Here is a 27,030-nt window from a genome sequence, read left to right as displayed (position 1 = left end):
TAAAATCTAATTCAGGCATTATATCATATTTTACTTTAAAATATCTTTTAATAGAGGGAAACAGATGCATCTATTGCAAGGGAGGTATATCTTCTCTTGGGACATACCGTACTGACCACCAGATCTTGTCAGAGAAGCTAATTTGTCAAAAGATTAATTTAAAAGGCTCACTCTTCTAGATATTTCAGACATCCACCTCCAGAAGTATCTTTTGTATCTGATGACATTTAGAAAAGACCTTTCATCTAAGCAGTACAAAATGTGGGGTAGATCTTATAAACTGATTATACATAGACGATAAAAGCCTGGGTCTACTACCATCAATGTCAAAACTCAAAATGTTTTCAAAAACACTACAGGTCCCCACAGAATACAGAAAACTGTTGCTGAAATGCAGCCACTTCTGGTGTGGAAGGTAACACACACAGCACAGTACAAGGAGGATAAAAAAACCCAAATAATTTTATCCAGTATAATTGCAGAAGGAATTTAAAAAGGCAGAAGGTAATGAGCCTACTGGAATTTAGCTAGAAATAATAGCCCTTTGTTTTTGATATACTTAAGGAACTACAGCCTCCACACTCCTCCTATTCTCAAGCATAACAAACGCATGATCTACAGGTCAGTGAGATATCACCCAACTAACCCACCCCACCTCATCCATACTGCTAACAGTAGCAATTGCAATAAAACTCGGACTAGTACCCTTCCACTTCTGATTCCCAGAAGTATTACAAGGCTCACCTCTAATCACCGCCCTACTCCTCTCCACAATAATAAAATTCCCCCCAACTACCCTACTCCTCATAACCTCCCATTCACTTGACCCAACACTACTAACCATCCTAGCCATTGCCTCCGTAGCCCTCGGAGGATGAATGGGCCTAAACCAAACACAACTCCGAAAAGTCTTAGCTTTCTCATCCATCGCACACCTAGGATGAATAGCCATAGTAATCATTTACAACCCCAAACTCGCCCTACTAACCTTTTACCTATACACCCTAATAACCACTGCCGTATTTCTCACCCTCAACTCAACTAAAGCCCTAAAAATAACAACACTAATGACATCATGAACAAAATCCCCCACACTAAACGCAACCCTCATGCTAGCCCTACTCTCCCTAGCAGGACTCCCTCCACTTACAGGCTTCCTACCCAAATGACTAATCATTCAAGAACTAACTAAGCAAGAAATAACCACAACAGCTACAATCCTAGCCATCCTCTCCCTCCTAGGACTATTTTTCTACCTCCGCCTCGCATATCACTCAACAATCACACTACCCCCTAATTCCACAAACCACATAAAACACTGGCACTTCACTAAAACAACAAATATTACAACTGCCATCTTCACTACCCTATCCACACTAATCCTGCCACTATCCCCTCTAATCCTAGCCACCACTTAGAAACTTAGGATAACTACCAAACCGAAGGCCTTCAAAGCCTTAAATAAGAGTTAAACCCTCTTAGTTTCTGCTAGGACCCGCAGGACATTACCCTGCATCCCCTGAATGCAACTCAGATGCTTTAACTAAGCTAGAGCCTTACCTAGATAGATGGGCCTTGATCCCATAAAACCCTAGTTAACAGCTAGGTGCCCCAACCAGCGAGCTTCTACCTAATAGACCCTGGCACATCCTTAATGCACATCAATGAGCTTGCAACTCAACATGAACTTCACTACAGGGCCGATAAGAAGAGGAATCAAACCCCTGTAAAAAGGACTACAGCCTAACGCTTAAACACTCAGCCATCTTACCTGTGACATTTATTAATCGATGAATATTCTCAACCAACCACAAAGACATTGGTACCCTATACCTAATCTTCGGCGCTTGAGCTGGCATAGTAGGCACTGCCCTTAGCCTCCTCATCCGCGCAGAACTCGGCCAACCAGGCACACTACTAGGCGATGACCAAATCTACAATGTAATCGTCACCGCACATGCCTTCGTAATAATCTTCTTCATAGTCATACCAATCATAATCGGAGGCTTCGGAAACTGACTCGTCCCACTCATAATCGGCGCCCCCGACATAGCCTTCCCACGCATAAACAACATAAGCTTCTGACTACTCCCCCCATCCTTCCTCCTCCTCCTAGCCTCCTCAACAGTAGAAGCAGGAGCTGGTACTGGATGAACTGTTTACCCCCCATTAGCTGGCAATATAGCCCACGCTGGAGCCTCAGTAGACCGAGCTATCTTCTCCCTACACCTAGCCGGAGTCTCATCCATTCTAGGAGCAATTAACTTCATCACAACCGCCATTAACATAAAACCCCCAGCCCTCTCCCAATACCAAACACCCCTATTCGTATGATCCGTCCTCATCACCGCCGTCCTACTATTGCTCTCACTTCCAGTCCTAGCTGCCGGCATTACTATACTGCTAACAGATCGAAACCTCAGCACAACATTCTTCGACCCTGCCGGTGGAGGTGACCCCATCCTATACCAACATCTCTTCTGATTCTTCGGCCACCCAGAAGTCTACATCCTAATTCTACCAGGCTTTGGAATTATTTCTCATGTAGTAACATATTACGCAGGCAAAAAAGAACCCTTCGGCTATATAGGAATAGTATGAGCTATACTATCAATCGGATTCCTAGGCTTCATCGTATGAGCCCACCATATATTTACAGTAGGAATAGACGTAGACACCCGAGCATACTTCACATCCGCCACTATAATCATTGCTATCCCAACTGGCATTAAAGTTTTCAGCTGACTAGCAACACTCCACGGAGGAACCATTAAATGGGACCCCCCAATACTATGAGCCCTAGGCTTCATCTTCCTATTCACTATTGGAGGCCTAACAGGAATTGTCCTAGCAAACTCCTCACTAGACATTGCCCTACACGACACATACTACGTAGTTGCTCACTTCCACTATGTACTTTCAATAGGAGCCGTCTTTGCCATTCTAGCAGGGTTTACCCACTGATTCCCCCTACTAACAGGATTCACCCTCCACCCCACATGATCCAAGGCACACTTCGGAGTCATGTTTACAGGAGTAAACCTAACCTTCTTCCCACAGCATTTCCTAGGCCTCGCCGGAATACCTCGACGATACTCAGATTACCCAGACGCCTATACCCTATGAAACACTATATCCTCCATCGGCTCATTAATCTCAATAGTAGCCGTAATTATACTAATATTCATCATCTGAGAAGCCTTCGCCTCAAAACGAAAAGTTCTACAACCAGAACTAACCACAACCAATGTTGAATGAGTCCACGGCTGCCCACCCCCATACCACACCTTCGAGCAACCAGCCTTTGTCCAAGTACAAGAAAGGAAGGAATCGAACCCCCGTACACTGGTTTCAAGCCAGCCGCATCTAACCATCTATGCTTCTTTCTCCCATGAGGTGTTAGTAAAACAATTACATAGCCTTGTCAAGACTAAATTACAGGTGAAACCCCCGTACACCTCACCATGGCCAACCACTCACAATTCGGTTTCCAAGACGCCTCATCCCCTATCATAGAAGAACTCGTTGAATTCCATGACCACGCCCTAATAGTCGCACTAGCAATCTGCAGCCTAGTCCTGTATCTCCTAGCACTAATACTAATAGAAAACCTATCCTCAAACACCGTAGATGCCCAAGAAATTGAACTAATTTGAACAATCCTACCAGCAATCGTGCTAATTATACTAGCCCTCCCATCCCTACAAATCCTCTACACAATAGATGAAATCAACGAACCAGACCTCACACTGAAAGCCATTGGCCATCAATGATACTGAACCTACGAGTACACAGACTTCAAAGACCTAACATTCGACTCCTACATAACACCAACAACCGACTTACCACTAGGACACTTCCGACTACTAGAAGTTGACCACCGCGTAGTCATCCCAATAGAATCACCCATCCGCATTATCGTTACCGCTAATGATGTACTCCACGCTTGAGCAGTCCCCGCACTAGGCGTAAAAACTGATGCAATCCCAGGACGACTAAACCAAACATCATTCATTACCACTCGACCTGGGATCTTTTACAGCCAATGCTCAGAAATCTGCGGGGCTAACCACAGCTACATGCCAATCGTAGTAGAGTCAACCCCTCTAACCCACTTCGAACACTGATCCACACTTATATCTTCCTAATCATTAAGAAGCTATGCAACAGCACTAGCCTTTTAAGCTAGAGAAAGAGGACCACTCATCCCTCCTTAATGATATGCCACAACTCAATCCAACTCCATGATTCCCCATTATACTATTATCATGACTAACCTTTACACTAATCATTCAACCTAAAATCCTCCCCTTCATTTCTACTAACACCCCCTCCAACAAACTCACCTCACCTACCCACACCTCTTCCTGAAACTGACCATGAACCTAAGCTTCTTCGACCAATTCACAAGCCCCCAACTCCTAGGCATCCCACTTATCCTAATCGCAATAACATTCCCTACCCTATTATTCCCCTCACCCACCAACCGCTGAATTACCAACCGTCTCTCTACCCTCCAATTATGATTTATCCACCTAACCACAAAACAACTAATATCACCCCTAAATAAAGGAGGACATAAATGAGCCCTAGTCCTAACATCATTAATAATACTACTACTCATAATCAACCTTCTAGGACTACTACCATATACATTTACCCCAACCACCCAACTATCAATAAACATAGGCCTTGCCTTCCCCCTCTGACTAGCTACACTCCTCACAGGCTTACGAAATCAACCCACAATATCCCTAGGCCACCTCCTACCCGAGGGAACCCCAACACCACTAATCCCAGCCCTAATCCTAATCGAAACTGCCAGCCTACTCATTCGTCCCCTAGCCCTAGGAGTCCGCCTCACAGCAAACCTAACAGCAGGACACCTACTAATCCAACTCATCTCCACTGCTACTATTGCACTACTCCCAATCCTCCCAACAGTATCTGCCTTAACCTCATTAATCCTACTATTACTAACTATCCTAGAAATTGCAGTAGCCATAATCCAAGCCTACGTCTTCGTCCTACTCCTAAGCTTATATCTACAAGAAAACATCTAATGGCACACCAAGCACACTCCTACCACATAGTAGACCCTAGCCCCTGGCCCATCTTTGGCACAGCAGCTGCCCTACTCACCACCTCCGGACTTATCATATGATTCCACTACAACTCTTCTCAACTCCTATTCATAGGTATACTCTCCATACTCCTAGTGATACTACAATGATGACGAGATATCGTACGAGAAAGCACATTCCAAGGCCATCACACTCCCACCGTCCAAAAAGGCCTGCGATACGGAATAATCCTATTTATTACATCCGAAGCATTCTTCTTCCTAGGTTTCTTCTGAGCATTCTTCCACTCCAGCCTAGCCCCAACCCCAGAACTAGGCGGGCAATGACCCCCAGCAGGAATTAACCCCCTTAACCTGCACTCACTACAACTATTCTCCTAGGCTTCTATTTTACAGCACTACAAGCAACAGAATACTACGAAGCACCTTTCTCAATTGCTGATGGTGTATACGGTTCAACCTTCTTCGTTGCCACAGGCTTCCACGGACTACACGTAATCATCGGATCCTCCTTTCTATTTGTCTGCCTCCTACGCCTAATTAACTTCCACTTTACATCCAACCACCATTTCGGATTCGAAGCAGCCGCCTGATACTGACACTTCGTAGACGTTATCTGACTATTCCTCTACATAACCATCTACTGATGAGGATCCTGCTCTTCTAGTATACTAATTACAATTGACTTCCAATCTATAAAATCTGGTGCAACCCCAGAGAAGAGCAATTAACACAATCACTTTTATACTCATACTATCCCTCACCCTAAGCATTATCCTAGTCACGTTAAACCTCTGACTCGCCCAAACAAACCCCGACTCAGAAAAACTCTCACCATACGAATGCGGCTTCGACCCCCTAGGATCCGCCCGACTACCATTCTCAATCCGATTCTTCCTCAGTAGCCATCCTATTCCTACTATTTGACCTAGAAATCGCACTCTTATTACCACTACCATGGGCCATCCAACTCCAATCACCCACTACCACCCTAACCTGAGCTTTCATCATAATTTATCTTCTCACACTAGGACTGATCTATGAATGAATTCAAGGAGCCTTAGAATGAGCTGAATAAACCCAGAAAGGTAGTCTAAGACAGTTGATTTCGACTCAACAAACCATAGATCGACCCTATGCCTCTCTCCATGTCACTCCTACACCTAAGTTTCTACTCTGCCTTCACCCTAAGTTGCCTAGGACTAGCCTTTCACCGAACCCACCTAATCTCTGCCCTATTATGCTTAGAAAGCATAATACTCTCCATATACATTGCCCTATCAATCTGACCAGTCGAAACCCAAACACCATCCATCACCCTAGCTCCAGTATTTATACTAGCATTCTCAGCCTGCGAAGCAGGAACCGGCCTAGCCATACTAGTTGCCTCCACACGAACCCACGGATCTGACCACCTCCATAACCTAAACCTCTTACAATGCTAAAAATCCTCCTCCCAACAATTATACTACTCCCCACTGCCATACTATCTCCTCAAAACCTCTTATGAACCAATACCACCGCCCACAGCCTTCTAATCGCTACCATCAGCCTTCACTGACTACTCCCCACACACTATCCCCATAAAAACCTCACCCAATGAACAAGCATCGACCAAATCTCATCCCCCCTACTAGTACTATCTTGCTGATTACTCCCACTCATAATCCTAGCAAGCCAAAACCACTTACAACAAGAACCACCAACCCGCAAACGAGTCTTCATCACAACCCTAATCACAATCCAACCCCTCCTTCTCCTAGCATTCTCAGCCACCGAACTAATACTATTCTACATTACATTCGAAGCAACCTTAATCCCCACCCTAATCCTAATCACACGCTGAGGAAACCAACCAGAACGTCTAAGCGCAGGCATCTACCTGCTATTCTATACCCTCATCATCTCACTACCCCTACTAGTTACCATTCTATATCTACACACACATATCGGCACTCTACACCTCACAATACTCAAATTATTCCACCCAACACTCACCAACTCATGAACCGACCTCCTACTAAGCCTAGCCCTACTAATAGCATTCATAGTAAAAGCCCCCCTCTATGGCCTCCACCTATGACTACCTAAAGCCCACGTAGAAGCCCCAATCGCAGGATCCATACTACTTGCAGCCCTACTCTTAAAATTAGGAGGCTATGGCATTATACGCCTAACCCTCCTAACTGGCCCCCTCTCCCCACACTTACACTACCCATTCCTAACACTAGCCCTCTGAGGAGCATTAATAACTAGCTCAATCTGCCTACGCCAAACTGACCTAAAATCTCTCATCGCCTACTCCTCCGTAAGCCACATAGGACTAGTCATCGCCGCATGTATCCTCCAAACCCACTGATCATTTTCAGGAGCAATACTCCTAATAATCTCACATGGCCTCACCTCCTCAATACTATTCTGCCTAGCAAACACAACCTATGAGCGCGCTCACAGCCGAATCCTCCTCCTAACACGAGGCCTACAACCCCTCCTACCAATCCTCCTTCCCCTCCTCCCAACCCCCTTCCTACCCTCCCCAACCACCATCACATGCACCATTAAAATTGCTTTCCTAACCAGCCTCATCCCAATATCACTATTCATATACTCAGGATCAGAAAGCATCATCTCCCACTGAGAATGAAAATTCATCACAAACTTTAAAACCCCCCTCAGCTTCAAAATCGACCAATACTCCATAACATTTTTCCCCATTGCACTATTTGTGACATGATCTATTCTCCAATTCACCTCATGGTACATAGCATCAGAATCATACACCACAAAATTCTTCTCCTTCCTCCTAACATTCCTAATCGCCATACTAACCCTAACAATCGCCAATAACTTATTCCTCCTATTCATCGGCTGAGAAGGAGTCGGGATCATATCTTTCCTACTAATCGGCTGATGACAGGGCCGCGCAGAAGCCAACACTGCTGCCCTCCAAGCCGTTCTCTACAACCAAATCGGAGACATTGGTCTTATCCTAAGCATAGCATACCTAGCCTCAACAATAAACACCTGAGAAATCCAACAAGCCCTCTCCCCTAACCAAATCCCAACCCTCCCATTACTAGGCCTCATCCTAGCAGCCACAGGAAAATCTGCTCAATTTGGCCTCCACCCATGATTACCCGCTGCCATAGAAGGCCCAACCCCAGTCTCCACCCTACTCCACTCCAGCACTATAGTAGTAGCTGGAATTTTCCTACTAATCCGCACCCACCCCTTACTCTCTACTAATCAAACCGCCCTTACCCTATGCCTCTGCTTAGGAGCACTATCAACACTATTCGCCGCCACCTATGCCCTGACACAAAATGACATCAAAAAAATCATCGCCTTTTCCACATCCAGCCAACTCGGACTAATAATAGTTACCATCGGACTAAACCTCCCCCAACTAGCCTTCCTACACATCTCAACCCACGCCTTCTTCAAAGCTATACTATTTCTCTGCTCAGGATCAATCATTCACGCCCTCAATGGAGGACAAGACATCCGAAAAATAGGAGGCCTACAAAAAATACTTCCAACAACCACCACCTGTCTAACTATCGGAAACCTCGCCCTAATAGGAACACCATTCCTAGCAGGATTTTACTCAAAAAACCCAATCATCGAAAGCCTAAACACATCCTACTTAAATGCCTGAGCTTTACTTCTAACACTCCTAGCAACATCATTCACCGCAGCATATAGCCTATGCATGACCCTACTAGTCCAAACAGGGTCCCCACGAACACCCACAATCACACCCATAAATGAAAACACCCCTACACTCATCAACCCAATCACCCGCCTCGCCCTAGGAAGCATCACAGCAGGTCTACTCACCACATCCTACATCACCCCCACAAAAACCCTCCCACTAACCATACCAACCCTCACAAAAACCGCTGCAATTATCGTTACAGTCCTAGGCATCATCCTAGCCCTAGAACTATCAACCATCACACACACCCTAACTCAACCAAAACAAACCCCATACCTAAACTTCTCTTCCATACTAGGATACTTTAATCCCCTAACACATCGCCTTAGCTCCCTAACCCTTCTAAACAGCGGACAAAAAATTGCCTCCCACCTAATCGACCTATCCTGATACAAAAAAATAGGCCCTGAAGGGCTTGCTAACCTCCAATTTACAGCAGTCAAAACCTCAACCCCCCTACACACCGGACTACTTAAAGCCTACCTAGGAACCTTCGCCCTATCTACCCTCATCATTCTCCTGTCAACACACTAACCTCCCCAAATCCCACCCATTACTCAAAATAATCAACAACTCCCTAATCGACCTACCTACCCCACCAAACATCTCCATTTGATGAAACTTCGGATCCCTACTAGGAATCTGCCTACTAACACAAATCCTAACCGGCCTACTACTGGCAACACACTACACCGCAGACACCAGCCTAGCCTTCTCATCCGTAGCTCACACATGCCGGAACGTACAATACGGTTGACTAATCTGCAACCTACATGCCAATGGAGCATCCTTCTTCTTTATTTGCATCTACCTCCATATTGGCCGAGGACTCTACTACGGTTCATACCTGTACAAAGAAACCTGAAACACAGGTATCATTCTTCTACTAACCCTCATAGCAACTGCCTTCGTAGGCTATGTTCTCCCATGAGGCCAAATATCCTTCTGAGGGGCTACAGTTATCACCAATCTATTCTCTGCCATCCCATACATTGGACAGACCATCGTAGAATGAGCCTGAGGAGGATTCTCTGTAGACAACCCTACCCTCACCCGATTCTTCGCCCTACACTTTTTACTCCCATTCCTAATCGCAAGCCTCACCTTACCTTCCTCCACGAATCCGGCTCAAACAACCCTCTAGGCATCATCTCAAACTGCGACAAAATCCCCTTCCACCCTTACTTCTCCTTAAAAGACATCCTAGGCTTCCTATTAATACTACTCCCGCTAGCAACCCTAGCACTATTCTCCCCCAACCTGCTAGGAGACCCAGAAAACTTCACCCCAGCAAACCCCCTAACTACACCCCCACATATCAAGCCAGAATGATACTTCCTATTCGCATACGCTATCCTACACTCAATCCCAAATAAACTAGGAGGGGTACTGGCCCTAGCTGCCTCCGTATTAATCCTATTCCTAATCCCCTTCCTACACAAATCCAAACAGCGCACAATAACCTTCCGACCCTTCTCTCAAATTCTATTCTGAACCCTAATTGCTAATCTCCTAATCCTCACATGAATCGGCAGCCAACCAGTAGAACACCCCTTCATTATTATTGGCCAACTAGCCTCTGTTACATACTTCCTCATCCTCTTAGCCCTTTTCCCACTAACTGAAGCCCTAGAAAACAAACTCCTCAACCACTAAATACTCTAATAGTTTATAAAAAACATTGGTCTTGTAAACCAAAGACTGAAGACTACCCCCTTCTTAGAGTTCCTGACCCGAAAGGGTCATTATTGCCAAATTTTAACTACGAAGTCCCCTACCAAACCCCCCCCCCCCCCCCCACTATGTATTATTGTACATTGAGTTATATATCCAATATACTATTACATTATATTCACTTCATGAAGGACATATATAATGTATGTATTATGTACATATATCATACTATGTAAACATATAATTATCTTCCACATCCTACCTTCAAGGATAGGTTATCACTTCATGCACTCTCGGACTAATACCACTCCAACAAGACTAAGCCCATGCCGAAGGTGAACTTATTATACATAACTTGATCTTCCATACGAATACTCATTACGTAACAGTGAGACTGCGGTGATTATAAGTCATAAGCCATGCATGATCTCTGCCAATATCCATGCCTCTCCATTACCTCTCTCGTTAGCTAACCAAGAGCGGCTAGGTTATCTATTAATCGTTCTGTCCCAGAGAGATCATCAACCCGGTGCACGTAGAGACTTTACATTCCCAGCTTCAGGATCATTCTTTCCCCCTAAACCCCTAGCACTACTTGCTCTTTGGAGCCTCTGGTTCTTACCTCAGGGCCGTAACTTGATTAATCCCTTAGTATTGCCTTTCAGTGATGCTAAGCTATTTCAGGTACTACTTGGCCGCTTGAATTGTATCACTCAAGTGGGTTTTCTCTATTGGTTCCCTCTCTTTTTGGGTAACCTCACAGGTGGCCCTCACATATGTGTTCAGGAGAGATTGGTCTAAGACGTGGGCTTAATGGTCCTCGGTCTATTTCAGGGTACTTCAAGCGCTACTTAATGATATGGTCGGCGTGCGATCGAGATTGTTATCTGGCACTGATGCACTGGTCAGGAGCATCTGGCCCCCGCGCTATTCCTTGACCTCAGGAAATGTCCGGTGAGATGGTTGGAGCACTATGGAGCTGTTGTCTAGCATTGATGCACTGGTCACGAGCACTTGGTTATGGGATATCCACAAACCCTATTATAGGTGTTATTTAGTGAATGCTTGCTGGACATATTATATTATCATTTTTTCCCTTTTTTTAAACAACACTAACCATTTAACAACCAAAACATACATCATGTTATCATACAAACTTTTCACATCATTCAAATGTCAAAAGCACTGAAATTCCATCAAATAACAGAATTTTATCATCCATTATTTATCACTTTTTTTCCACATCATTCAGATGTCAAAAGCACTGGAATTTCATTAATAACGGAACTTTATCATCCATTATTTATTACTTTTTTCACATCATTCAGATGTCAAAAGCACTGGAATTTCATTAAATAACTGAACCCACCACCCACCATTTATTACCCCCACATCCACTCTAGACCCTAAAAGCACTAAAACCACACCAACAATCAAACTTCCCCACTCACCACCTCACCTCCACCCATCAACTTTGTCCCCACAAACCAACCCCCAAAACTATATTCCTTCCCCCCACCAATATAAACCTCAGAAAAAAAGGACTTAAACCTCTATCACCAACTCCCAAAGCTGGTATTTTTCATTAAACTATTCTCTGACCCCCCCCCCCCCAAACCACCCGAATCGCCCCACAAGATAACCCTCGCACAAGTTCCAACACAACAAATAATGTCAACAATAACCCCCACCCTGCTGCCAAGAACATACCTGCGCCACACGAATAAAACATAGCAACACCACTAAAATCCAAACGCCCTACAAAAATACCACCACCATCAACAGTAACTACCCCCGTCTTCCAACATTCAACCCCACCAACAATCACCCCCACAACCAGCACCAAAACTATCCCCGCCCCATACCCCAGAACCCGCCAGTCCCCCCAAGACTCAGGAAAAGGATCTTCTGCCATACATACCGAATAAACAAAAACCACTAACATCCCACCCAAATACACCATAAACAACACCAAAGCCACAAACGGCACCCCCAAACTTACCAATCACCCACACCCTACAACAGACCCCAACACTAATCCAACCACCCCATAATAAGGTGAGGGATTAGACGCCACTGCCAACCCCCCTAAAACAAACCCTACCCCCAAAAGAAGAACAAAATATGCCATTATAATTTCTGCTTGGCCTTTCTCCAAAACCTACGACCTGAAAAATCGCCGTTGTAAACTTCAACTACAGAAACCCAGCCAGACTTCCCCCTCCTCCCTCAACCCAAACAACCATATACCACACAACCCATCCAACATACACTACGCCCACAACAAACTACCTACCCCTAAACCTTCCCCCAACCCCCGCCTAAAACAACAACTCAACCCACCCCACCATTTCCCTGTAACATTAACCTAAACTACAAACCTAATAATCCCCATCCAACCCAAATACCACTACAACAATAACTACCACAACTAAAACTGCCATCCCACAAAAACAACCACACAACCCCCAACCACCAAATACCTCCTAAACCCTACCTACAAACAATATCCAACATATACCCGAGCCTACCCCACTACCCTTCCTCCACCCCAAACAACATCAATTTCTCTATAACCAACAACACAAACCATGTCTTCCCACATCCTACTTACACCTTCCCACATTACCACATAACAAAAGCACTGGAATTCCATTAATAACCCCAAACAACATTATATTATCTACACATAAGTATTAAAGAAACTCCCTTGCTCAAACACATCAAACATCTCATCCGTCATTCCCTCACCAACTACAATCAACCGCACAAACAAACAACCACCAACACAAACCTACAACAGCCTTATATCAAAACCAAAAAATAAATAATTCACATTCACGACAGCCTTATATCAAAACCAAAAAATAAATAATTCACATATCACGACTTCTCTCCCACAGGTCCCAGTAGCTTATAACAAAGCATGGCACTGAAGATGCCAAGATGGCCACTACACATAGCCCATGGACAAAAGACTTAGTCCTAACCTTGCTGTTAACTAGTGCTAAACATATACATGCAAGTATCCCCGCTCCAGTGTAAATGCCCTTAATTTCTTACTAAGATGACAGGAGCAGGCATCAGGCACACCCATTCAATGTAGCCCAAGACGCCTTGCTTAGCCACACCCCCACGGGTACTCAGCAGTAATTAACATTAAGCAATAAGTGTAAACTTGACTTAGTTATAGCACCCACCCAGGGTTAGTAAATCTTGTGCCAGCCACCGCGGTCATACAAGAGACCCAAGCTAACAGCACACGGCGTAAAGAGCGGGTCCTTACCTATCCAGATAGTTAGGATTAAATCGCAACTAAGCTGTCATACGCCTAAGATGCGCCTAAAACCACCCTCAAAATGATCCCAACACCCGCGATCAATTAAACCCCGCGAAAGCCAGGGCTCAAACTGGGATTAGATACCCCACTATGCCTGGCCCTAAATCTTGATACTTACTTTACAAAAGTATCCGCCTGAGAACTACGAGCACAAACGCTTAAAACTCTAAGGACTTGGCAGTGCCCCAAACCCACCTAGAGGAGCCTGTTCTATAATCGATAATCCACACTACACCCAACCACCCCTCGCCCAAGCAGCCTACATACCGCCGTTGCCAGCCTACCTCCTCTGAGAGCTCAACAGTGGGCCCAATAGCCTCACCCGCTAAAAAGACAGGTCAAGGTATAGCCCACGGAGTGGAAGAAATGGGCTACATTTTCTAAAGTAGAAGACCATACGGAAGGGGGCATGAAACCAGCCTCCGGAAGGCGGATTTAGCAGTAAAATGGGATAATAAAGCCCTATTTAAGCTGGCCCTGAGGCACGTACATACCGCCCGTGACCCTCCTCGTAGACCATAATCCCCATAACTAATAGCCTATACTGCCAAAGATGAGGTAAGTCGTAACAAGGTAAGTGTACCAGAAGGTGCACTTAGCATACCAGGACGTAGCTATAACGCAAAGCATTCAGCTTACACCTGAAAGATACCTACTACCTCTTAGGTCATCCTGAAGCTAAACTCTAGCCCAACCACGTCATCAAATAACAGCCAGAACCTACCTTTACCCACAAACTAAAACATTCTCCTAACTTAGTATAGGCGATAGAAAAGTTTCCTCCTGGCGCATTAGAGATTCGTACCGTAAGGGAAAGATGAAATAATAATGAAAACTTAAGCAACATACAGCAAAGATAAACCCTTGTACCTCTTGCATCATGATCTAGCAAGAACAACCAAGCAAAACGAATTAAAGCTTGCCCTCCCGAAACCCAAGCGAGCTACTTGTAGGCAGCTACATCCGAGCGAACCCGTCTCTGTTGCAAAAGAGTGGGATGACCTACCAGTAGAGGTGAAAAGCCAATCGAGCTGGGTGATAGCTGGTTGCCTGTGAAATGAATTTAAGTTCATCCTTAATTCTTCTCCAAGGATTATCAACCAACCCCCACGTAACGAATTAAGAGTAATTCAAAGGAGGTACAGCCCCTTTGAAAGAGAGTACAATCTCCTGCAGCGGATATATACTCCATCCCCCTAACTTGTAGGCCCTTAAGCAGCCACCAGCAAAGAGTGCGTCAAAGCTCTCTCCCCAAAAATATAAAAACAACATGACTCCCTCTACACTAACGGGCCAACCTATTACAATAGGAGAACCAATGCTAGAATGAGTAACTAGGAGTATCTCCTCTAAAGCGCAAACTTACATCATTACATTATTAACAGCACCTAATTAATACTACAACCCCAACAAGCCTACACATTAAAACCACCCTGTTAACCCAACCCAGAAGCGCCCACTAGAAAGACTAAAATCTGTAAAAGGAACTAGGCAAACCTAAGACCCGACTGTTTACCAAAAACATAGCCTTCAGCAAACCTAGTATTGAAGGTGATGCCTGCCCAGTGACTTCGGTTCAACGGCCACAGTATCCTAACCGTGCGAAGGTAGCACAATCAATTGTCCCATAAATCGGGACTTGTATGAATGGCTAAACGAGGCCTTAACTGTCTCTCACAGATAGTGAAATTGATCTCCCTGTGCAAAAGCAGGAATAAGCACATAAGACGAGAAGACCCTGTGGAACTTAAAAACCAGCAGCCACCATGCATAAACACCCACCTACCAGGTCTACAATTACAAATCCAAGTACTGGCTCACATTTTTTGGTTGGGGCGACCTTGGAGAAGAAAAAAAACTCCAAAAACAAGACCACACCTCTTAACTAAGAGCAACCTCTCAAAGTACTAACAGTGACCAGACCCAATAAAAATTGATCAATGGACCAAGCTACCCCAGGGATAACAGCGCAATCTCTCCTAAGAGCCCCTATCGACAGAGAGGTTTACGACCTCGATGTTGGATCAGGACATCCTAATGGTGCAGCCACTATTAAGGGTTCGTTTGTTCAACGATTAACAGTCCTACATGATCTGAGTTCAGACCGGAGCAATCCAGGTCGGTTTCTATCTATGCTACACTTTTCCTAGTACGAAAGGACCGGAAAAGTAAGGCTGATACTACAAGCACGCCTTCTCCCTAAATAGTGACTCCAACTAAATTATAAAAGGAACCCCCACATAACCCCAAGCCCCAGAGAAGGGCCGCTAGCGTGGCAGAGTCCGGCAAATGCAAAAGGCTTAAGCCCTTTACCCAGAGGTTCAAGTCCTCTCCCTAGCCCCACAATCGATGATCCAACTCCATGCCTTAACTTACCTTACCATAACCCTGTCCTATGTAATCCCAATCCTAATCGCTGTGGCCTTCCTCACACTAGTAGAACGAAAAATCTTAAGCTACATACAAGCTCGAAAAGGTCCAAATATCGTAGGACCCTTCGGGCTATTACAACCCGTAGCTGACGGTGTAAAATTATTTATCAAAGAACCTATCTGCCCATCTACCTCCTCCCCCCTCCTCTTCACTATAACACCCATACTAGCCCTCCTCCTAGCACTGACTATTTGAATCCCCCTCCCCCTCCCATTTTCCCTTGCCGACCTAAACCTCGGCTTACTTTTCCTCCTAGCCATGTCAAGCCTGGCAGTATACTCAATCCTATGGTCTGGATGAGCCTCAAACTCAAAATATGCACTAACTGGAGCCCTCCGAGCAGTAGCACAAACTATCTCATACGAGGTCACACTAGCTATTATTCTCTTATCTGTAATCCTCCTAAGTGGCAACTACACCCTACACACACTTACCATTGCCCAAGAACCTCTCTACCTCATCTTCTCTTCCTGACCCCTTACAATAATATGATATATTTCTACCCTATCTGAAACAAACCGAGCCCCCTTCGACCTCACAGAAGGAGAATCCGAACTAGTCTCAGGCTTTAACGTAGAATATGCTGCAGGACCATTTGCCCTATTCTTCCTAGCTGAGTATGCAAACATTATATTAATAAATACACTAACCGCAATCCTATTCCTAAACCCTAGCTCACTAAACCTACCCCCACAACTATTGACAATAACCCTCGCAACAAAAATCCTACTCTTATCCTCCAGATTTTTATGAATCCGCGCCTCCTACCCACGCTTCTGCTATGACCAGCTCATACACCTCCTCTGAAAAAGCTTCCTACCCCTAACACTATCATTATGCCTCTGGCACATTAGCATACCAATCTCTTACGCAGGAGTACCCCCCTGCTTAAGGAAATGTGCCTGAATGTAAAGGGTCACTATGATAAAGTGAACATAGAGGTACACTAACCCTCTCATTTCCTAACATCTCCACCAAACCTTAGAAAAGTAGGAATCGAACCTACACAGAAGAGATGAAACCCCTCCATACTTCCTCTATATTATTTTCTAGCAGGGTCAGCTAACAAAACTATTGGGCCCATACCCCGAAAATGATGGTTTAACTCCTTCCTCTGCTAATGAACCCCCACACAAAACTAATCTCCTCCCTAAGCCTAATTCTAGGAACGACTATCACAATCTCAAGTACTCATTGAATAATAGCCTGAGCTGGACTAGAACTTAACACCCTTGCCATCATCCCGTTTATCGAATTAGCAGTTCTTGCTGGTTGAACTTCCCCTCGGCAGGTAAGAAGAGTCTAACTTCTATTTTTAGAATCACAGTCTAATGTTTGGGTTAAAACTATACTTGCATAAGGGTATTCCTGAGATTATTTCTGGTTTGAGGATTAGGAGTAGGAGGGGGGTAATGTGAAGGGTCATTAGGAGGTGCTCTCGTGTGCTTGAGTTTTGTATGGAGGTGATATGAGTTGGTAGTGTGCCTCGTTGGGTTGTTAGTAGTATGGATAAGGTGTAGGAGGCGGTTAGTAGGGTTGTGGCTCCTGTTAGAATGATAGTGAGAGTAGATCAGTTGAATAGTGAGGTTATGATGGTTAGTTCTGCTATCAGGTTTGTAGTTTGTGGAAGGGCTATGTTTGTGAGGTTTGCTAGAAGTCATCAGGTGGCTATAAGTGGTAGGAGGGGTTGTAGGCCTCGTGTTAGGAGGAGGATTCGGCTGTGAGCGCGCTCATAGGTTGTGTTTGCTAGGCAGAATAGTATTGAGGAGGTGAGGCCATGTGAGATTATTAGGAGTATTGCTCCTGAAAATGATCAGTGGGTTTGGAGGATACATGCGGCGATGACTAGTCCTATGTGGCTTACGGAGGAGTAGGCGATGAGAGATTTTAGGTCAGTTTGGCGTAGGCAGATTGAGCTAGTTATTAATGCTCCTCAGAGGGCTAGTGTTAGGAATGGGTAGTGTAAGTGTGGGGAGAGGGGGCCAGTTAGGAGGGTTAGGCGTATAATGCCATAGCCTCCTAATTTTAAGAGTAGGGCTGCAAGTAGTATGGATCCTGCGATTGGGGCTTCTACGTGGGCTTTAGGTAGTCATAGGTGGAGGCCATAGAGGGGGGCTTTTACTATGAATGCTATTAGTAGGGCTAGGCTTAGTAGGAGGTCGGTTCATGAGTTGGTGAGTGTTGGGTGGAATAATTTGAGTATTGTGAGGTGTAGAGTGCCGATATGTGTGTGTAGATATAGAATGGTAACTAGTAGGGGTAGTGAGCTGATGAGGGTATAGAATAGCAGGTAGATGCCTGCGCTTAGACGTTCTGGTTGGTTTCCTCAGCGTGTGATTAGGATTAGGGTGGGGATTAAGGTTGCTTCGAATGTAATGTAGAATAGTATTAGTTCGGTGGCTGAGAATGCTAGGAGAAGGAGGGGTTGGATTGTGATTAGGGTTGTGATGAAGACTCGTTTGCGGGTTGGTGGTTCTTGTTGTAAGTGGTTTTGGCTTGCTAGGATTATGAGTGGGAGTAATCAGCAAGATAGTACTAGTAGGGGGGATGAGATTTGGTCGATGCTTGTTCATTGGGTGAGGTTTTTATGGGGATAGTGTGTGGGGAGTAGTCAGTGAAGGCTGATGGTAGCGATTAGAAGGCTGTGGGCGGTGGTATTGGTTCATAAGAGGTTTTGAGGAGATAGTATGGCAGTGGGGAGTAGTATAATTGTTGGGAGGAGGATTTTTAGCATTGTAAGAGGTTTAGGTTATGGAGGTGGTCAGATCCGTGGGTTCGTGTGGAGGCAACTAGTATGGCTAGGCCGGTTCCTGCTTCGCAGGCTGAGAATGCTAGTATAAATACTGGAGCTAGGGTGATGGATGGTGTTTGGGTTTCGACTGGTCAGATTGATAGGGCAATGTATATGGAGAGTATTATGCTTTCTAAGCATAATAGGGCAGAGATTAGGTGGGTTCGGTGAAAGGCTAGTCCTAGGCAACTTAGGGTGAAGGCAGAGTAGAAACTTAGGTGTAGGAGTGACATGGAGAGAGGCATAGGGTCGATCTATGGTTTGTTGAGTCGAAATCAACTGTCTTAGACTACCTTTCTGGGTTTATTCAGCTCATTCTAAGGCTCCTTGAATTCATTCATAGATCAGTCCTAGTGTGAGAAGATAAATTATGATGAAAGCTCAGGTTAGGGTGGTAGTGGGTGATTGGAGTTGGATGGCCCATGGTAGTGGTAATAAGAGTGCGATTTCTAGGTCAAATAGTAGGAATAGGATGGCTACTGAGGAAGAATCGGATTGAGAATGGTAGTCGGGCGGATCCTAGGGGGTCGAAGCCGCATTCGTATGGTGAGAGTTTTTCTGAGTCGGGGTTTGTTTGGGCGAGTCAGAGGTTTAACGTGACTAGGATAATGCTTAGGGTGAGGGATAGTATGAGTATAAAAGTGATTGTGTTAATTGCTCTTCTCTGGGGTTGCACCAGATTTTATAGATTGGAAGTCAATTGTAATTAGTATACTAGAAGAGCAGGATCCTCATCAGTAGATGGTTATGTAGAGGAATAGTCAGATAACGTCTACGAAGTGTCAGTATCAGGCGGCTGCTTCGAATCCGAAATGGTGGTTGGATGTAAAGTGGAAGTTAATTAGGCGTAGGAGGCAGACAAATAGAAAGGAGGATCCGATGATTACGTGTAGTCCGTGGAAGCCTGTGGCAACGAAGAAGGTTGAACCGTATACACCATCAGCAATTGAGAAAGGTGCTTCGTAGTATTCTGTTGCTTGTAGTGCTGTAAAATAGAAGCCTAGGAGAATAGTTGTAGTGAGTGCATGGATTGCTTGTTTTCGGTTGCTTTCTATGATGCTGTGGTGTGCTCATGTTACAGTAACGCCTGAGGCAAGGAGGATTGCTGTGTTTAGTAGGGGCACTTCTAGGGGGTTAAGGGGGTTAATTCCTGCTGGGGGTCATTGCCCGCCTAGTTCTGGGGTTGGGGCTAGGCTGGAGTGGAAGAATGCTCAGAAGAAACCTAGGAAGAAGAATGCTTCGGATGTAATAAATAGGATTATTCCGTATCGCAGGCCTTTTTGGACGGTGGGAGTGTGATGGCCTTGGAATGTGCTTTCTCGTACGATATCTCGTCATCATTGTAGTATCACTAGGAGTATGGAGAGTATACCTATGAATAGGAGTTGAGAAGAGTTGTAGTGGAATCATATGATAAGTCCGGAGGTGGTGAGTAGGGCAGCTGCTGTGCCAAAGATGGGCCAGGGGCTAGGGTCTACTATGTGGTAGGAGTGTGCTTGGTGTGCCATTAGATGTTTTCTTGTAGATATAAGCTTAGGAGTAGGACGAAGACGTAGGCTTGGATTATGGCTACTGCAATTTCTAGGATAGTTAGTAATAGTAGGATTAATGAGGTTAAGGCAGATACTGTTGGGAGGATTGGGAGTAGTGCAATAGTAGCAGTGGAGATGAGTTGGATTAGTAGGTGTCCTGCTGTTAGGTTTGCTGTGAGGCGGACTCCTAGGGCTAGGGGACGAATGAGTAGGCTGGCAGTTTCGATTAGGATTAGGGCTGGGATTAGTGGTGTTGGGGTTCCCTCGGGTAGGAGGTGGCCTAGGGATATTGTGGGTTGATTTCGTAAGCCTGTGAGGAGTGTAGCTAGTCAGAGGGGGAAGGCAAGGCCTATGTTTATTGATAGTTGGGTGGTTGGGGTAAATGTATATGGTAGTAGTCCTAGAAGGTTGATTATGAGTAGTAGTATTATTAATGATGTTAGGACTAGGGCTCATTTATGTCCTCCTTTATTTAGGGGTGATATTAGTTGTTTTGTGGTTAGGTGGATAAATCATAATTGGAGGGTAGAGAGACGGTTGGTAATTCAGCGGTTGGTGGGTGAGGGGAATAATAGGGTAGGGAATGTTATTGCGATTAGGATAAGTGGGATGCCTACGAGTTGGGGGCTTGTGAATTGGTCGAAGAAGCTTAGGTTCATGGTCAGTTTCAGGAAGAGGTGTGGGTAGGTGAGGTGAGTTTGTTGGAGGGGGTGTTAGTAGAAATGAAGGGGAGGATTTTAGGTTGAATGATTAGTGTAAAGGTTAGTCATGATAATAGTATAATGGGGAATCATGGAGTTGGATTGAGTTGTGGCATATCATTAAGGAGGGATGAGTGGTCCTCTTTCTCTAGCTTAAAAGGCTAGTGCTGTTGCATAGCTTCTTAATGATTAGGAAGATATAAGTGTGGATCAGTGTTCGAAGTGGGTTAGAGGGGTTGACTCTACTACGATTGGCATGTAGCTGTGGTTAGCCCCGCAGATTTCTGAGCATTGGCTGTAAAAGATCCCAGGTCGAGTGGTAATGAATGATGTTTGGTTTAGTCGTCCTGGGATTGCATCAGTTTTTACGCCTAGTGCGGGGACTGCTCAAGCGTGGAGTACATCATTAGCGGTAACGATAATGCGGATGGGTGATTCTATTGGGATGACTACGCGGTGGTCAACTTCTAGTAGTCGGAAGTGTCCTAGTGGTAAGTCGGTTGTTGGTGTTATGTAGGAGTCGAATGTTAGGTCTTTGAAGTCTGTGTACTCGTAGGTTCAGTATCATTGATGGCCAATGGCTTTCAGTGTGAGGTCTGGTTCGTTGATTTCATCTATTGTGTAGAGGATTTGTAGGGATGGGAGGGCTAGTATAATTAGCACGATTGCTGGTAGGATTGTTCAAATTAGTTCAATTTCTTGGGCATCTACGGTGTTTGAGGATAGGTTTTCTATTAGTATTAGTGCTAGGAGATACAGGACTAGGCTGCAGATTGCTAGTGCGACTATTAGGGCGTGGTCATGGAATTCAACGAGTTCTTCTATGATAGGGGATGAGGCGTCTTGGAAACCGAATTGTGAGTGGTTGGCCATGGTGAGGTGTACGGGGGTTTCACCTGTAATTTAGTCTTGACAAGGCTATGTAATTGTTTTACTAACACCTCATGGGAGAAAGAAGCATAGATGGTTAGATGCGGCTGGCTTGAAACCAGTGTACGGGGGTTCGATTCCTTCCTTTCTTGTACTTGGACAAAGGCTGGTTGCTCGAAGGTGTGGTATGGGGGTGGGCAGCCGTGGACTCATTCAACATTGGTTGTGGTTAGTTCTGGTTGTAGAACTTTTCGTTTTGAGGCGAAGGCTTCTCAGATGATGAATATTAGTATAATTACGGCTACTATTGAGATTAATGAGCCGATGGAGGATATAGTGTTTCATAGGGTATAGGCGTCTGGGTAATCTGAGTATCGTCGAGGTATTCCGGCGAGGCCTAGGAAATGCTGTGGGAAGAAGGTTAGGTTTACTCCTGTAAACATGACTCCGAAGTGTGCCTTGGATCATGTGGGGTGGAGGGTGAATCCTGTTAGTAGGGGGAATCAGTGGGTAAACCCTGCTAGAATGGCAAAGACGGCTCCTATTGAAAGTACATAGTGGAAGTGAGCAACTACGTAGTATGTGTCGTGTAGGGCAATGTCTAGTGAGGAGTTTGCTAGGACAATTCCTGTTAGGCCTCCAATAGTGAATAGGAAGATGAAGCCTAGGGCTCATAGTATTGGGGGGTCCCATTTAATGGTTCCTCCGTGGAGTGTTGCTAGTCAGCTGAAAACTTTAATGCCAGTTGGGATAGCAATGATTATAGTGGCGGATGTGAAGTATGCTCGGGTGTCTACGTCTATTCCTACTGTAAATATATGGTGGGCTCATACGATGAAGCCTAGGAATCCGATTGATAGTATAGCTCATACTATTCCTATATAGCCGAAGGGTTCTTTTTTGCCTGCGTAATATGTTACTACATGAGAAATAATTCCAAAGCCTGGTAGAATTAGGATGTAGACTTCTGGGTGGCCGAAGAATCAGAAGAGATGTTGGTATAGGATGGGGTCACCTCCACCGGCAGGGTCGAAGAATGTTGTGCTGAGGTTTCGATCTGTTAGCAGTATAGTAATGCCGGCAGCTAGGACTGGAAGTGAGAGCAATAGTAGGACGGCGGTGATGAGGACGGATCATACGAATAGGGGTGTTTGGTATTGGGAGAGGGCTGGGGGTTTTATGTTAATGGCGGTTGTGATGAAGTTAATTGCTCCTAGAATGGATGAGACTCCGGCTAGGTGTAGGGAGAAGATAGCTCGGTCTACTGAGGCTCCAGCGTGGGCTATATTGCCAGCTAATGGGGGGTAAACAGTTCATCCAGTACCAGCTCCTGCTTCTACTGTTGAGGAGGCTAGGAGGAGGAGGAAGGATGGGGGGAGTAGTCAGAAGCTTATGTTGTTTATGCGTGGGAAGGCTATGTCGGGGGCGCCGATTATGAGTGGGACGAGTCAGTTTCCGAAGCCTCCGATTATGATTGGTATGACTATGAAGAAGATTATTACGAAGGCATGTGCGGTGACGATTACATTGTAGATTTGGTCATCGCCTAGTAGTGTGCCTGGTTGGCCGAGTTCTGCGCGGATGAGGAGGCTAAGGGCAGTGCCTACTATGCCAGCTCAAGCGCCGAAGATTAGGTATAGGGTACCAATGTCTTTGTGGTTGGTTGAGAATATTCATCGATTAATAAATGTCACAGGTAAGATGGCTGAGTGTTTAAGCGTTAGGCTGTAGTCCTTTTTACAGGGGTTTGATTCCTCTTCTTATCGGCCCTGTAGTGAAGTTCATGTTGAGTTGCAAGCTCATTGATGTGCATTAAGGATGTGCCAGGGTCTATTAGGTAGAAGCTCGCTGGTTGGGGCACCTAGCTGTTAACTAGGGTTTTATGGGATCAAGGCCCATCTATCTAGGTAAGGCTCTAGCTTAGTTAAAGCATCTGAGTTGCATTCAGGGGATGCAGGGTAATGTCCTGCGGGTCCTAGCAGAAACTAAGAGGGTTTAACTCTTATTTAAGGCTTTGAAGGCCTTCGGTTTGGTAGTTATCCTAAGTTTCTAAGTGGTGGCTAGGATTAGAGGGGATAGTGGCAGGATTAGTGTGGATAGGGTAGTGAAGATGGCAGTTGTAATATTTGTTGTTTTAGTGAAGTGCCAGTGTTTTATGTGGTTTGTGGAATTAGGGGGTAGTGTGATTGTTGAGTGATATGCGAGGCGGAGGTAGAAAAATAGTCCTAGGAGGGAGAGGATGGCTAGGATTGTAGCTGTTGTGGTTATTTCTTGCTTAGTTAGTTCTTGAATGATTAGTCATTTGGGTAGGAAGCCTGTAAGTGGAGGGAGTCCTGCTAGGGAGAGTAGGGCTAGCATGAGGGTTGCGTTTAGTGTGGGGGATTTTGTTCATGATGTCATTAGTGTTGTTATTTTTAGGGCTTTAGTTGAGTTGAGGGTGAGAAATACGGCAGTGGTTATTAGGGTGTATAGGTAAAAGGTTAGTAGGGCGAGTTTGGGGTTGTAAATGATTACTATGGCTATTCATCCTAGGTGTGCGATGGATGAGAAAGCTAAGACTTTTCGGAGTTGTGTTTGGTTTAGGCCCATTCATCCTCCGAGGGCTACGGAGGCAATGGCTAGGATGGTTAGTAGTGTTGGGTCAAGTGAATGGGAGGTTATGAGGAGTAGGGTAGTTGGGGGGAATTTTATTATTGTGGAGAGGAGTAGGGCGGTGATTAGAGGTGAGCCTTGTAATACTTCTGGGAATCAGAAGTGGAAGGGTACTAGTCCGAGTTTTATTGCAATTGCTACTGTTAGCAGTATGGATGAGGTGGGGTGGGTTAGTTGGGTGATATCTCACTGACCTGTAGATCATGCGTTTGTTATGCTTGAGAATAGGAGGAGTGTGGAGGCTGTAGTTCCTTAAGTATATCAAAAACAAAGGGCTATTATTTCTAGCTAAATTCCAGTAGGCTCATTACCTTCTGCCTTTTTAAATTCCTTCTGCAATTATACTGGATAAAATTATTTGGGTTTTTTTATCCTCCTTGTACTGTGCTGTGTGTGTTACCTTCCACACCAGAAGTGGCTGCATTTCAGCAACAGTTTTCTGTATTCTGTGGGGACCTGTAGTGTTTTTGAAAACATTTTGAGTTTTGACATTGATGGTAGTAGACCCAGGCTTTTATCGTCTATGTATAATCAGTTTATAAGATCTACCCCACATTTTGTACTGCTTAGATGAAAGGTCTTTTCTAAATGTCATCAGATACAAAAGATACTTCTGGAGGTGGATGTCTGAAATATCTAGAAGAGTGAGCCTTTTAAATTAATCTTTTGACAAATTAGCTTCTCTGACAAGATCTGGTGGTCAGTACGGTATGTCCCAAGAGAAGATATACCTCCCTTGCAATAGATGCATCTGTTTCCCTCTATTAAAAGATATTTTAAAGTAAAATATGATATAATGCCTGAATTAGATTTTACAAGAGTGAGGCACACCATGAGTAATCGTATTGCTTCAGACATAATGGATACTGCTTCATTCAACATTATTTTCTTCAGCTTCACATGCTGTGTACAAGAACACAATGTAATCTATAATTGAACTAAACCGTGTTGTCGTGGTTTAACCCCAGCCGGTAATTAAGCACCACGCAGCCACTCACTCACTTCCCCCCCACCCAGTGGGATGGGGGAAAGAATCGGGGGGGAAAAAAAGTAGACTTGTGGGTTGAGATAAGAACAGTTTAATAGAAGAGAAAGGAAGAAACTAATAATGATAATAATAATAAAATGACAATAAAAATAACAAAAGGATTGGAATATACAAAACAAGTGATGCACAATGCAAATGCTCACCACCTGACAACCGACGCCCAGTTAGTTCCTGAGCAGCAATCCCTCCCTGCCCCACTCCCCCCAGTTTATATACTAGGCATGATGTCACATGGTATGGAATACCCCTTTGGCCAGTTTGGGTCAGCTGCCCTGGCTGTGTCCCCTCCCAACTTCCTGTGCCCCTCCAGCCTTCTTGCTGGCTGGGCACGAGAAGCTGAAAAAACCTTGACTTAGTCTAAACACTACTTAGCAACACCTGAAAACATCAGTGTGTTATCAACATTCTTCTCATACTAAATCCAAAACATAACACCGTACCAGCTACTAGGAAGAAAATTAACTCTATGCCAGCCGAAACCAGGACACATGTGAAAGGTTTTGTTACAAGGCTAATATGGTAATGAGTATAATCTAGGAGTTTGTTGGAAAAATGGTATAGGAATATTTCTTGCATTTTTGGTGGCTGGAGGATAAAAAAGGGAGAGGAAAAATACTCCTTAAGTATGTTTTTAAGGTAGATAATGTTCCCTCACCCCTTCTTTCAGACAGTTTCTCTGTAGCCAGATTATAGTTTGCAATTGTGGTTCTTAAGGTTGAAATGGACAGTGATGGTTCAGGAGACAGCAGAGAGCAGTACAGAGCTAAGGCTGACTGTAGCCTAAGTGATGGGAGTAAATTTTGCTTTTTATTAAATAAAAGCATTGGGCTAATTTACCTCGGAGGAATTAAACTGCTAATTACATGTATATGACCACTGAAAATGGCACCAGTTATTTGCATTAAAAAAACAAACCCACAATCAAAATTGCCCAACTTTATTTCTTGTATTTAAAATATGTCGTTATGGTAACAGGCAGGACTTTGAGGAGATTTTGTATGGGTTTTATGCATGTATGTGTCTCTGTGTGTGTGTGTGTGTATATAAGGTTGTGTGTCAGTATGAGAGAGTAATCTAACCATTTCCAAAGACTGTCTCCTGCTGAGTAAACAATAGTGCTTTTTTCTCTTTCATTTATCCAAGCCAATATCTTTATAAATGCTGGATAATATGCCCATGGGTAACATA

The 27,030-nt window shown here is 44.6% G+C and overlaps 5 pseudogenes; 3 read left to right on the top strand and 2 right to left on the bottom strand.

Annotated features, from left to right (window-relative positions):
* Nucleotides 1-259: 259 nt before the first annotated feature.
* LOC126035587 (NADH-ubiquinone oxidoreductase chain 2-like) lies at nucleotides 260-3,393 on the top strand (annotated as a pseudogene).
* Nucleotides 3,394-4,268: 875 nt separating this feature from the next.
* LOC126035468 (cytochrome c oxidase subunit 3-like) lies at nucleotides 4,269-5,740 on the top strand (annotated as a pseudogene).
* A 3,680-nt stretch (nucleotides 5,741-9,420) lies between these two features.
* Nucleotides 9,421-10,475, top strand: LOC126035508 (cytochrome b-like; annotated as a pseudogene).
* A 9,288-nt stretch (nucleotides 10,476-19,763) lies between these two features.
* LOC126035488 (uncharacterized) lies at nucleotides 19,764-21,167 on the bottom strand (annotated as a pseudogene).
* A 1,049-nt stretch (nucleotides 21,168-22,216) lies between these two features.
* Nucleotides 22,217-25,350, bottom strand: LOC126035586 (NADH-ubiquinone oxidoreductase chain 2-like; annotated as a pseudogene).
* Nucleotides 25,351-27,030: the final 1,680 nt, after the last annotated feature.

The sequence above is a fragment of the Accipiter gentilis genome, chromosome W, assembly GCF_929443795.1.
Source record: "Accipiter gentilis chromosome W, bAccGen1.1, whole genome shotgun sequence".
In the NCBI taxonomy this organism is placed as follows: domain Eukaryota; kingdom Metazoa; phylum Chordata; class Aves; order Accipitriformes; family Accipitridae; genus Astur; species Astur gentilis.
This window is presented reverse-complemented; position numbering and strand designations above follow the sequence as displayed.